Source organism: Miscanthus floridulus, chromosome 5 (assembly GCF_019320115.1).
Source record: "Miscanthus floridulus cultivar M001 chromosome 5, ASM1932011v1, whole genome shotgun sequence".
NCBI lineage: Eukaryota > Viridiplantae > Streptophyta > Magnoliopsida > Poales > Poaceae > Miscanthus > Miscanthus floridulus.
Genome location: NC_089584.1, coordinates 110,135,498 through 110,146,155, shown reverse-complemented (window position 1 = coordinate 110,146,155; position 10,658 = coordinate 110,135,498).

The window sequence follows — 10,658 nt, the reverse complement described above, 5'->3', positions numbered from 1 at the left end:
CACTTAGGGTTTCATCAATTAACCAAAACCAAACTAGAGCTTTTAACTTTGCTGTCTCTACAGTCTTGTTAGGTGGAGTAGTATGAGCAGTAGACTGCACTTTAGCTAGACTTGGAGGTGTCTAGGCTGGCTTCAAAGCATGAGATCAAAATCTAGAATTCCCACTATTGTGTGACTCTATGGAAGCTAAGTCAGATAGTACTTCCTCCTGCAAAAGAGCTAGAGAGCAAGCAACATCCATGCTGGAAGGGCGGTGTATTAAAACAACAACACGAATTTCATCTTTCAAGCCATCAACAAATCTACTAGTAATGACATGTGGGCTCAAACAAGGATCATGGGGCAAGATTTGGTGGATGAGTTCATCAAATTTCTCAATATATTCTGCTACAGTGTTGGTTTGTTTAAGGCGAAAGAATTGGCAGTTAAGAGAGTTTTATTGGTCACGCTCAAAACGGCTACAAATGGCTATGCAGAGATCAGACCAAGTGCAACGCTGCAAAATGGATTCTACTGATTATGACCAAAAAGCAACCGAGCCAGTGAAATTCATCACCCCTATTTTCACCCACAAATGCTCAGGTACTACATAAACATCAAAGTATGCCTCAACGCTTCTTCTAGAGTTTAGGATTCATGCCATCAAATATAGGGAACTCTTGTTGAGGAATGGCTTGATTTAGAGCAAAAAATTGTTGAGCAGTGGAATTGGGGGGCATAGCTAGAAGAGTTGGATTTGCACCTTTAACCAGGGACGACACATAGGTGGTGACCGCCCCATTGCCAATGCCTTGATGACTGTGTGGAACTCTGTTGGCTAAAAGCCCTAAAGCCACCTCGGACGAGGACGTAGCCAGATGAGCAGCCGTTGGCTTCATGAGGTTGATGACTTCAGAGTTGAAGGCCTGATACGCTGGGTTGATGATAGGTATATGCGCAATGAGCTGGTCTACCTTGAACTGTAGATCAGTGTCCGACTTCTAGAACCCGTTGTAACACCCTCGGTGTTATATTGTACAGTTTTTGCTAAAACACTGCATGAGCATCAAACTTGTGTGTAAATGTGTGTAATATAGGGTATAGATAGATATTCGGAACTTCAAACGTTATTTGAAACAAGAAACGAATGTTATATTTTGTGTAGCGTATTATCACTTAGGGTTCTAAATGAATTTTTATCGAACAGAAATGCTATAGAACGCATAGAGAAAACTTTAATAAAGTTTGTAGTACGAACTTTGTAGGTGGCGATGAAATACTCACAGTCGAGAGTGGCATTCGCTAGCTATCTTATTTGGTAGCCTAGAAATCGAAGTTGACACAAAACTGATCGAAACTTAGTCACTTTTCTTAAGTCTAAAAATGGGTCGATGAAGCTAAGTTCGACAATGTTTATAGGAAGATCGGGTTAAGTAGTGGCATGGTTTGAGGGTTTGTTTTAGTAGCTTGATACACCATCTTGAACGTAAAATAGTGGGTGTAGCAACTGGATCATCGAGTTGGAGTTTTGAGCAACTTCAAAAATAGTAAAAGGCACTTTTCTCGGCCGAGTGCAGCATCTGGCCGCGATCACCAGGTTCAGTTCAGCTTGGCGTGCAGCACTGGCCTACCCCTGGTGCACACACATGCGCTGCCACGCTCGTGCATGCGCTCGCGCACTCGCACCACCGTTGCCACGCATGCACGCACGCGCACGCCGCACTGGCATCCTAGCCGCTCAGCCAGCACCGCCGTCATCATGGGTCTGTTGCCTTAGCTCAGCCACTGGTGCCGTTTCACCATGTCACTGACCCCGCGCGTCATGCCACTACGCTGCTGCTGGCCATGGCTGCTTGTGCAAGGTCGCCTGCGCGCGCTCTGCCATGCCATCGCGTTCGCCTGCCGCCTCGCATTCATCTATGCGGTGCCATGAGAGCGTGGCTACGTTTGGCCCTACCTGCATATTGCCTTGTCGCGCATGGCCTTGCCCTGTCTGTATTGCTAGCGCATCCACCTTGATGCGACGCTTGCGCTGACTGGCGCCATGCCACTGCAGCGCAGGACGGAGCTGCCGCCATTGGTTGCGATTTATGGCCGTGCGGCCCACCGTCCTAAGCACATTTGGTCAATTCCCCGTCGTCCTATAGTCGCACTTGTTTGTACACCGATCTATAGTCGAGTCACGCTACGGCAACAATGAGCCAAGCCTCGCCTATCCTCCCCTATCTCCGCTGTCGCCATGGCCGATGGACCCGTGTTTTCTAATTTGCCCTAGTGGAGCCACCTCAATCCAATTAGCTTGGTCCTCGTCTCCATTGCGTAGTCCGCCAGCCACCCGACCCCATTGCACTGTGAGCCTTGCCGCGCCGTGCTCCAATTTGGAGTTTTCCTCTCACCGGGTCGTTAAGACCATCATGGCGTGCGTCGTCGGTAAAGTCTCTATTTCAGTGCAGCTCAAGTTCAATTAGTTACACCGCCAGCTTTGCCTCCACCCACTCATTCCCTTGCGCACCTTTGCCTAATCGCTACCACCACCTAGCCATCCCTGACGCTGCCTTGCCACCTCTGTGCGCCACCGCACCGTCCATGCGCACGCGGCCAGCTCGGCTTGGTCTGCCTCTGGTCAATCCGCCATGTCTGTTGGGTTTAGGGTGAGTCGTTGATGCCCATTCTAGAGCTCGTTTACATTGTCTGTGCCTTGGCTCATGGGAACGTGGTCGCTGCTACAAGGAGGAGTCCACTGTCATGGAGGGAGCTCGGGACAGCAACTTCATTCACTGTCCATTGCTTTGGGTTTATGCCTAGGTGAGCATTGGCTCGAGATTGGGGGCTGAGAAGGGCTGGTCTGGCTAGCGTAACCACTCAGCACCAGCGCCGCCGTGCCGGTGCACGCGCGAGTGGCCGAGGGTGTCGCCATTGTGAAGACAGATTATTCCGAGGGCTTATCTACGAAGTAGCAATGTGTAGAAATAGTGCTGTGGATCTCAGGGTGGTTTGTCGGTAGGTCAGGGGCATTTTCACAAAACGGCCATCGCGCGCGGGCCTTCCCATCGTGGGTCGACGTTGCTTGGCTAGGCCGCGCCCCCGCGTGGGCCGCACCAGTGGAGCGCGTGCACGCGCACGTCGCACGGACATGGGCCGCGTCGCGAGCAGTGGGCCGCGTTTTGAAGTTTGGTTTTCTATTTTCCAGTGAATTAATAAATGCTTATTCAATTTAGTTTTAAGCTAAACTTTGATAAATTATAGTAAATCTTGTAGATGTCCAAAAATAATAAAACCAAGTTTGTGAGGTTCACAAAAATGACATCTATCTATTAGTGTAGTTAGAGTATAGTTTGCTATGATAATGTTAGGTTCATAAATTCAAATTAGAGAGCTTAGTATTATGTAGATTAATATTTATAGGAATTTTTATGGCAAATTGATGATAGCTTTAGCCATGAAGTTTTTATAGTTAGACCATTAGATTATTATGTACTCACTGTAATTTTTGTAGCCCTAGAATAAGTTGATAAATAGAGTAGCTAGTAGCTCTTGTTTTATCATATATAAAATAAATAGGTATTAGGAGTAAGAATGTGTTAGTTGCTAAGATAATATATGGCATGCTTCATACTTGTTAATGGTAACATTAGGTAACTTAGCACCTTAGTCGGTAGGACTCACTTTGTAGCTTGATAGATGTATTTTATTTTAAGAGTTGTTGTTGTCGTATTACTAAGTGTTACATCATCATTTCTTGCATGTAGATCACGAGTTGGTAGAGTTCATATCCATGGATGAACATGATTATGAAGAGATCATTGAGGAGTACGAGGAGGAGGTCCTCGTGTAGGAGGGAGCCCTAGAGCCTTTTGGTGCTGACTTTGCTGACCCACCGCCTGCCCAAGACAAGCCCCGGTGCATAACCCCTATTTTATTATCACTAAATATATATGTGTATGATGTGCATTTAAGTACAGGCATTTTATGGAAACTACATGCATAAATATATCTACCCACGATTCCTACTAGTATAGGTCGAGTAGTTGCTATGCTCAGGATACCGGTAGCATGAGTAACCTGTCGTTACTCGCAAATAGGTGATAAATATGATCAATCATGATAAAATGGTGGAAAGGAAAATGGTGATCGGGCAGGGATACGGTTTGGATACTGGTGGGTGTAAAGGGTTGTGTCCTGTGGCCGACAGGGCATAGCTCGGTTACACTTTTTCCTTGTCTATGTCAATTAAGGACTGGTCGTTGCATATGGCTCTAGGCAAGTCACAGACTTATTATTCCGAGCACATACTTGGGTATGGGCATAGGGAAGAGTCATTGCTCTCTTGTCATAGATCCGGCTCTTTTTGGACCGACTGAATGGAGGCGAGAATGGTGGAGGTCCTTGCACCATACTGAGTCCGGAACTCAGGAGTGGGGGCTTGGAGTCCAAGTTTGGATGGGGACCTGGACACCTAGGACAGGAGGGTGATGGGTTACCCCTGCTTATGCCTAGGGTACAAGCGGGGCATGTGTTTTTGGGGTACCCAGCTAGGGGCATTGATTCATGAATTGTCGGGTGATCTGGTATGACTTGTCTATGGTTTAGCACCGTAGTAAGAACTGAAAGATGAAGGATGATGAAATAGAACTGATTGCTCAACTCTTGCTTGAAAGTAGAACAGGTGCTTATATAGACTAGATAGATAATAACTTAATATGGCTGATAATAATAACATAAATAAGGACTCACTATTAGTATTGCTTTCTGCTAAAAGAAAACTAGCAAACCATAAAGCTTCTCATATTCCTTGGAGTTGGAAAATTATTCCCACTAGTCGGATAAGTTTTGCGAGTATATTGTGTACTCAGGGTTTATTTACCCCTGTTATAGGTATGCTTGAGAAGTATCATTGTGTGGAGGATTCTTCTAGTGGGCTTAGATGGATCCTCATTCTTATCGTTAGATGCTTATTTTAAATTCTACTGTTTATCATTCCGCACTCTAACATTTGGTATTGTAATAATATATTTTTTTAGAAACTCTGATGTATGAAATGGACAAGTATTGTAACTTGTTCTCATTATTGGATCCTTGGGGAAAAATGTGGATCTTTCGGGTTCTCCCTTAGGGTGTACCCGATGGATACCGCCCGCTGTAGCTTGCTTTTGGGGTGTTTAGTGTCTAGCGGAAGATGAGCACCTCCGTAAGCGTATTATTTTAGGCGGTTCTGCCACACCCATCAACCTTGGCGTCGATCTATGGTCACCATAGCCCAACATCATGGAGTTTGGTGAGGTTGTCGGCTAGGGTGCGTTGGATCAACGTGTTCTGCAATTGTAGATCCTTCATCATGTTTGCAAGGTCACTAAGTTGAACCTCCATGGTAGAGATGCGCTTCTACTCACAAGTTTGATACTAAGGTCAGAGAAGATAATTAGGAACTGACGCTAGGGTTTGTAGTGGATTTGGGAGGGGTTTGTGGTGGATTTAGGGAAGAAACAGGGTGCTCATCGTGGAACGAATGCCGACCAACTCGACCTCGGCATGGACCTATGGATCTTTGTGATCGACGCTATAAGAGCGAATCACAAAAGAGAGGCTACCATCAGGGATTACGAGTCTGGATTGAGGCACATGAATCGCACGAGAACACACCTAGAACATCGATGAAATTGCCGCTGTCATGGCTACGGGATCGAGTGACCTCCAAGACCAATTGTTAGGGACCTACTTCACCATGTCTTGATTAACAACTATCATAGAAGAGTATAGGAGTAACGATTACAATGAGCACTCACTCGCCTCTCTCTCACACGCCTCCAGCGTCACCGGCCAGTTCCTTCTTCTTTGTTCAACTCCTTCCTCATGCCAGCACTCTCCTCTTAACAGCTAAGAGTAGCAAAATGAATCACTATGTTGTCATGGGCTGGCTTCCCACTCTAGGCCATGGTAGCATGTACTAGGCTGAGTCCTTCTCTTGGACCATGCCTAAGCTTTAGTCTTCTGCATTTGATTACCTCCATTCCCGCCTTCATCTTCAAAGGCCTCACCATCGCCTGAGTCCGCTGGTATCGTGACATGCTTCAACCTACTAATATTGTAAGAGATCACCCTTTGGACTTCATAATTGGTGATATCTCAAGAGGTGTATAAACAAGATCAATATTGGCATCATTTTATAAACACTTCTCATTTGTCTCATTCATTGAACCAAAGAAGATACATGAAGCTTTGATGGATGTTGATTGGGTCAATGTTATGCATGAAGAACTAAACAATTTCATAAGAAATCAAGTATGGGAGTTGATAGAGAGGCCTAAGGGACACAATGTGATTGGAACTAGATGGGTCTTTCAAAACAAGCAAGATCAAAATGGGATAGTTGTAAGGAACAAAGCAAGATTAGTGGCTCAAGGTTATACTCAAGTTGATGGTCTTGACTTTGGAGAAACATATGCCCCAGTTGCAAGATTGGAAGCAATTAGGATCTTGTTGGCCTATGCTTGTGCCCACAACATCAAGCTATATCAAATGGATATAAAGAGTGCATTTTTTAATGGCTACATCAATGAAGAAGTATATATTGACCAACCTCTTGGTTTTGAAGATGAGAAGAAACCCAACCATGTTTACAAGCTAGGAAAGGCATTATATGGTTTGAAGCAAGCACCTAGAGCATGGTATGAGAGATTTCTTACTCTCTAAAGGGTTCAAGATGGGTAAGATTGACACCACTCTCTTCACCAAGAAGATAGGCAATGACTTGTTTATGTTGCAAATTTATGTTGATGACATCATATTTGGATTAACCAATCAAGATTGTTGTGAAGAGTTTAGAAAGATGATAGCTAATGAGTTTGAGATGTCCATGATTAGAGAGCTTAGTTACTTCCTTTGTCTTCAAATTAAGCAATTGAAGAATGATACTTTTGTTAGTCAAGGCAAATACATCAAAGACATGCTCAAGAAGTTTGGAATGAATGATGTTAAAGCTATTAGTACACCAATGGGGACAAATGGAAGCTTGGATAGTGATGCTAGTGGCAATATGGTGGATCAAAAGATGTATCGGTCTATGATTGGAAGCCTACTCTATGTGACCGCATCAAGGCTGGATATGATGTTTAGTGTATGCATGTGTGCTAAATTTCAAGCCTCACCAAGAGAAAGTACTTTAAAGGCAACTAAGAGAATATTAGGCACTTGAAGCATACATAAAATGTTAGATTGTGGTATCCCAAAGGAGCTAGATTTAAGTTAATTGAATATTCGGACTCCAATTATGTGGGATGTAAAGTTGAGAGAAAGAGCACATCAGACACATGTCAACTATTGGAAAGATCACTTGTATCTTGGTCATCAAAGAAGCAAAATAGTGTAGCACTTTTAACCGTCGAAGCGGAGTACATTTCGGTCGGTAGTTGTTGTGCTCAATTACTTTAGATGAAGGCTACTTTGAGTGACTTTGGAATCAAATTTAAGCAAGTACCATTGCTATGTGACAATGAGAGTACCGTGAAGCTCACCAACAACCCGGTTCAATATTTAAGAACAAAGCACATAGATATCCATCATCATTTCATAAGAGATCACCAACAAAAAGGGGACATTTGCATTGAAAGTGTAGGCATCGATGATCAACTTGCCGATATATTCACCAAGCCACTTAATGAAAAGGGGTTTTGCAAACTAAGGAATGAATTGAACATACTTGACTTCTCAAATATGTGTTGATGCACCCCCATATATGACATGCCTCTCCTTCGAACAAAATAAGGTAAAGTTGATTAACATGTCATTCATCTATTGCTAAGGACTTGTTTAGTGCATCTAATCATTCTTATCATGTCTTAGACCCATTTATGAAAATCAAATGAATTTGATGCTTGTATGGTACCACTATTGCTTATATGCTTAAAATGATCTAGTGGTAGCATATGACATGGTTGTGTCCTTGTGAACCTAGTGTTTGATCTAGAGAATGAGCTATAAGTGTTTAACTCAACATGGTGCATGATAACCCTCATTTGGAGGTGTGAAGAAGCTTGCTCTTGGATTAAATCGAGTTAAATATCTTTTGCAAATGCTCTAGATTGAACCAAAATTGGAAAAAATGATCCTCACTTCACATGGTTTCACACAACCTATCTAAAATTTAAACTCATCTTTTGTGGTCATCGATGACAAAGGGGGAGAGAAATACCCAAAGATATTGCAAAAGAGGGAGAAGTAACACAGATAAGATAGGAGAAATGAAGGGGATCAATTAAAACTTGAAGCACACAAGTAGGGGGAGCAAGCTCATAAACTTGTATGTTGCATTTGTATGTGCATCACACATGTTTGCTTGCATAGCACAAGTTTTAAATTTCATATCCATGCTTGTGTGGTGTATGCTAGTAGTAATTTGAATGATGAATGAAGCACTAGCATGCATAGGAAGAGTAACTAGACTTGTGCTTATCATGTAAAAAATAGACCCTTTCATATAATGTTGATCTCACGGGGTTTTCTAGTTTTTGTGAATGTCTAATTACTAATGGTGCTAAGGATGGTGTATATTGGCAACTCTGATTGGTATCACGCTTCAAAGGTTCATTTTTTACACCTTAGCATCATTTGGTTGCTATTACTCTCCCACACTTCTAATCCATGCATATGTGCAAGCTTTTAAATCCAAACTCTTAACACATATGTAGGGGGAGCTAATACTACCAATTTGAGTTGATGAAACTTATCCATAATCTTTACATATGAAAATATGCCTGGGCAAGCAACATGAGTCTAAAAAGATTTCATTGAATATCTTTGTAAATAAGTTGTCATCAATTACTAAAAAGGGGAGATTTAAAGCACTAGTTTAGTTTTGGATAATTGATGAAACTTAGGACTAACCTTTGATCTAAATGTGTGAATTAGAAAAGGTGGTCCAATCGAAGTGATAGAGCAAGATGAGGTCCATGGAGATGAAGATTGACATGTGTTGATGATGATCAAGCTCAACTTGGAAAAGAAGAAAGAGAAAAACAAAAACCGAAAAGATCAAGGCAAAGGCCCTGTTTGGCTTGCTGAATCTTGGCTAAAACTGGCTGAAAAATACTGTTCTGGCTAAATTGTTGTGAGAGAAAAACACTGTTCTGGCTAAAAAAACAAGCCGATTTCTGGGTAAGCCGAACGAGGCCAAAGGTATAAGATAGGTTTTTATTTTGCACTCAAGACACGATAGAGGGTGTGAGTGACTTAGGATCGATAGTCGTACTATAAAGATGGGAAATTTTTGGCTAAACGGTTTATCAAGTGCCACTAGGTGATTGAATTCCATGCATATGCATTAGTACCTAGTGTGCTAACAATTAACCCTTGAAAATGCTTATGAAAATGCTAACATACGTGCACAAGTGGTGAGACACTTTGGTGTTGGCACGTAGAAACAAGGGTGTTGAGAAACATGTTGAAAGTGCTGGTCTCGAGGACATCGGACGCATCCGACACAGGGATCGGACGCGTCCGGTATTTGTCTCGGCGGTGGTTTTTCAGACGAGACCGGACACGTTCGGAATTGAGACCGAACGCATCGGTATTTGATCTCGATGTGAGAAGTTATCACAGAATTTACCGGACGCTCTATGTAACACGTGACCTGACGCTGAGCGTCGCGTCTAGTCAGAGGAGGCGAAGCAAGCGGTTGTGAGGACCTAACGCGGGGGCGCGTACGGTCGGCGATACCGGACGTGTTTGATCACTCTAAGGCGGCTCTAGGAGCTCTCTAGAGTTGACCTGACGCTGCCTAGCGAGAGTCCGATCGTTTCCTAGCATCACGTCTGATCGTGTCTGATAGCATGCGTAGAAAGAGTCGTTGGGCGCCAACGGCTATACTAATTTAAACATGACACGTGGCTGCTCTGCTGTGACCGGACGTAGCGACCGGACGCATCCGGTCGCCACATCGAACATGTCCGGTCAGTTCGCAGCAAGACCAGTGAAGGGATATAACGGCTACTTGAATTGTTGGATCTCTATAAAAGCATGGTGGTTGGCTCTTGCTCACTCTCTTGGCTCTCTAACTTGTTGATACACCTTGTGAGCATACTCCTACATCTCTCACTTATCTAGCTTGTGATTTGATCATCCAAAGTGAGATTGGGAGTGATCCAAGTGTATTTGCATTGTGTTTGAGCATCTAGTGGCACTTGAGGATCGTTGTGGTTCGTGTTCGTGTGTTCGTGCTATAGGAAAATTTTTTCATTAGAAGCACGAACCCATTACACCTCATAGACTCACCGACTGCTAGGCACTATTCTCACTTGCAAAGTTAAAATGTTGTCTTTTTTAAAAGCGAGAATGATATTTTTTATGAGAGTAGCTTGTGGTATCTCAAGCCGAATAAAGATGCAGTAAATTACAGTAAATTAGTTCCCGTGTTCTCGGTGACAGCTGGGCACTATCCCTATTTAAGGGGGTGTTTGGTTCCTACACGAAAATTTTAGTCCCTGTCCCATCGGATGTTTGGACACATGCATGAAGTATTAAATATAGACGAAAAAAATAACTAATTGCACAGATTGTGGCTAATTTGCGAGACGAATTTTTTAAACCTAATTAGTGCATGATTTGACAATGTTGTGCTACAGTAAGTATGTGCTAATAGCGGATTAATTAGGCTTAATAAATTCGTCTCGTAAATTAGTCTCCAT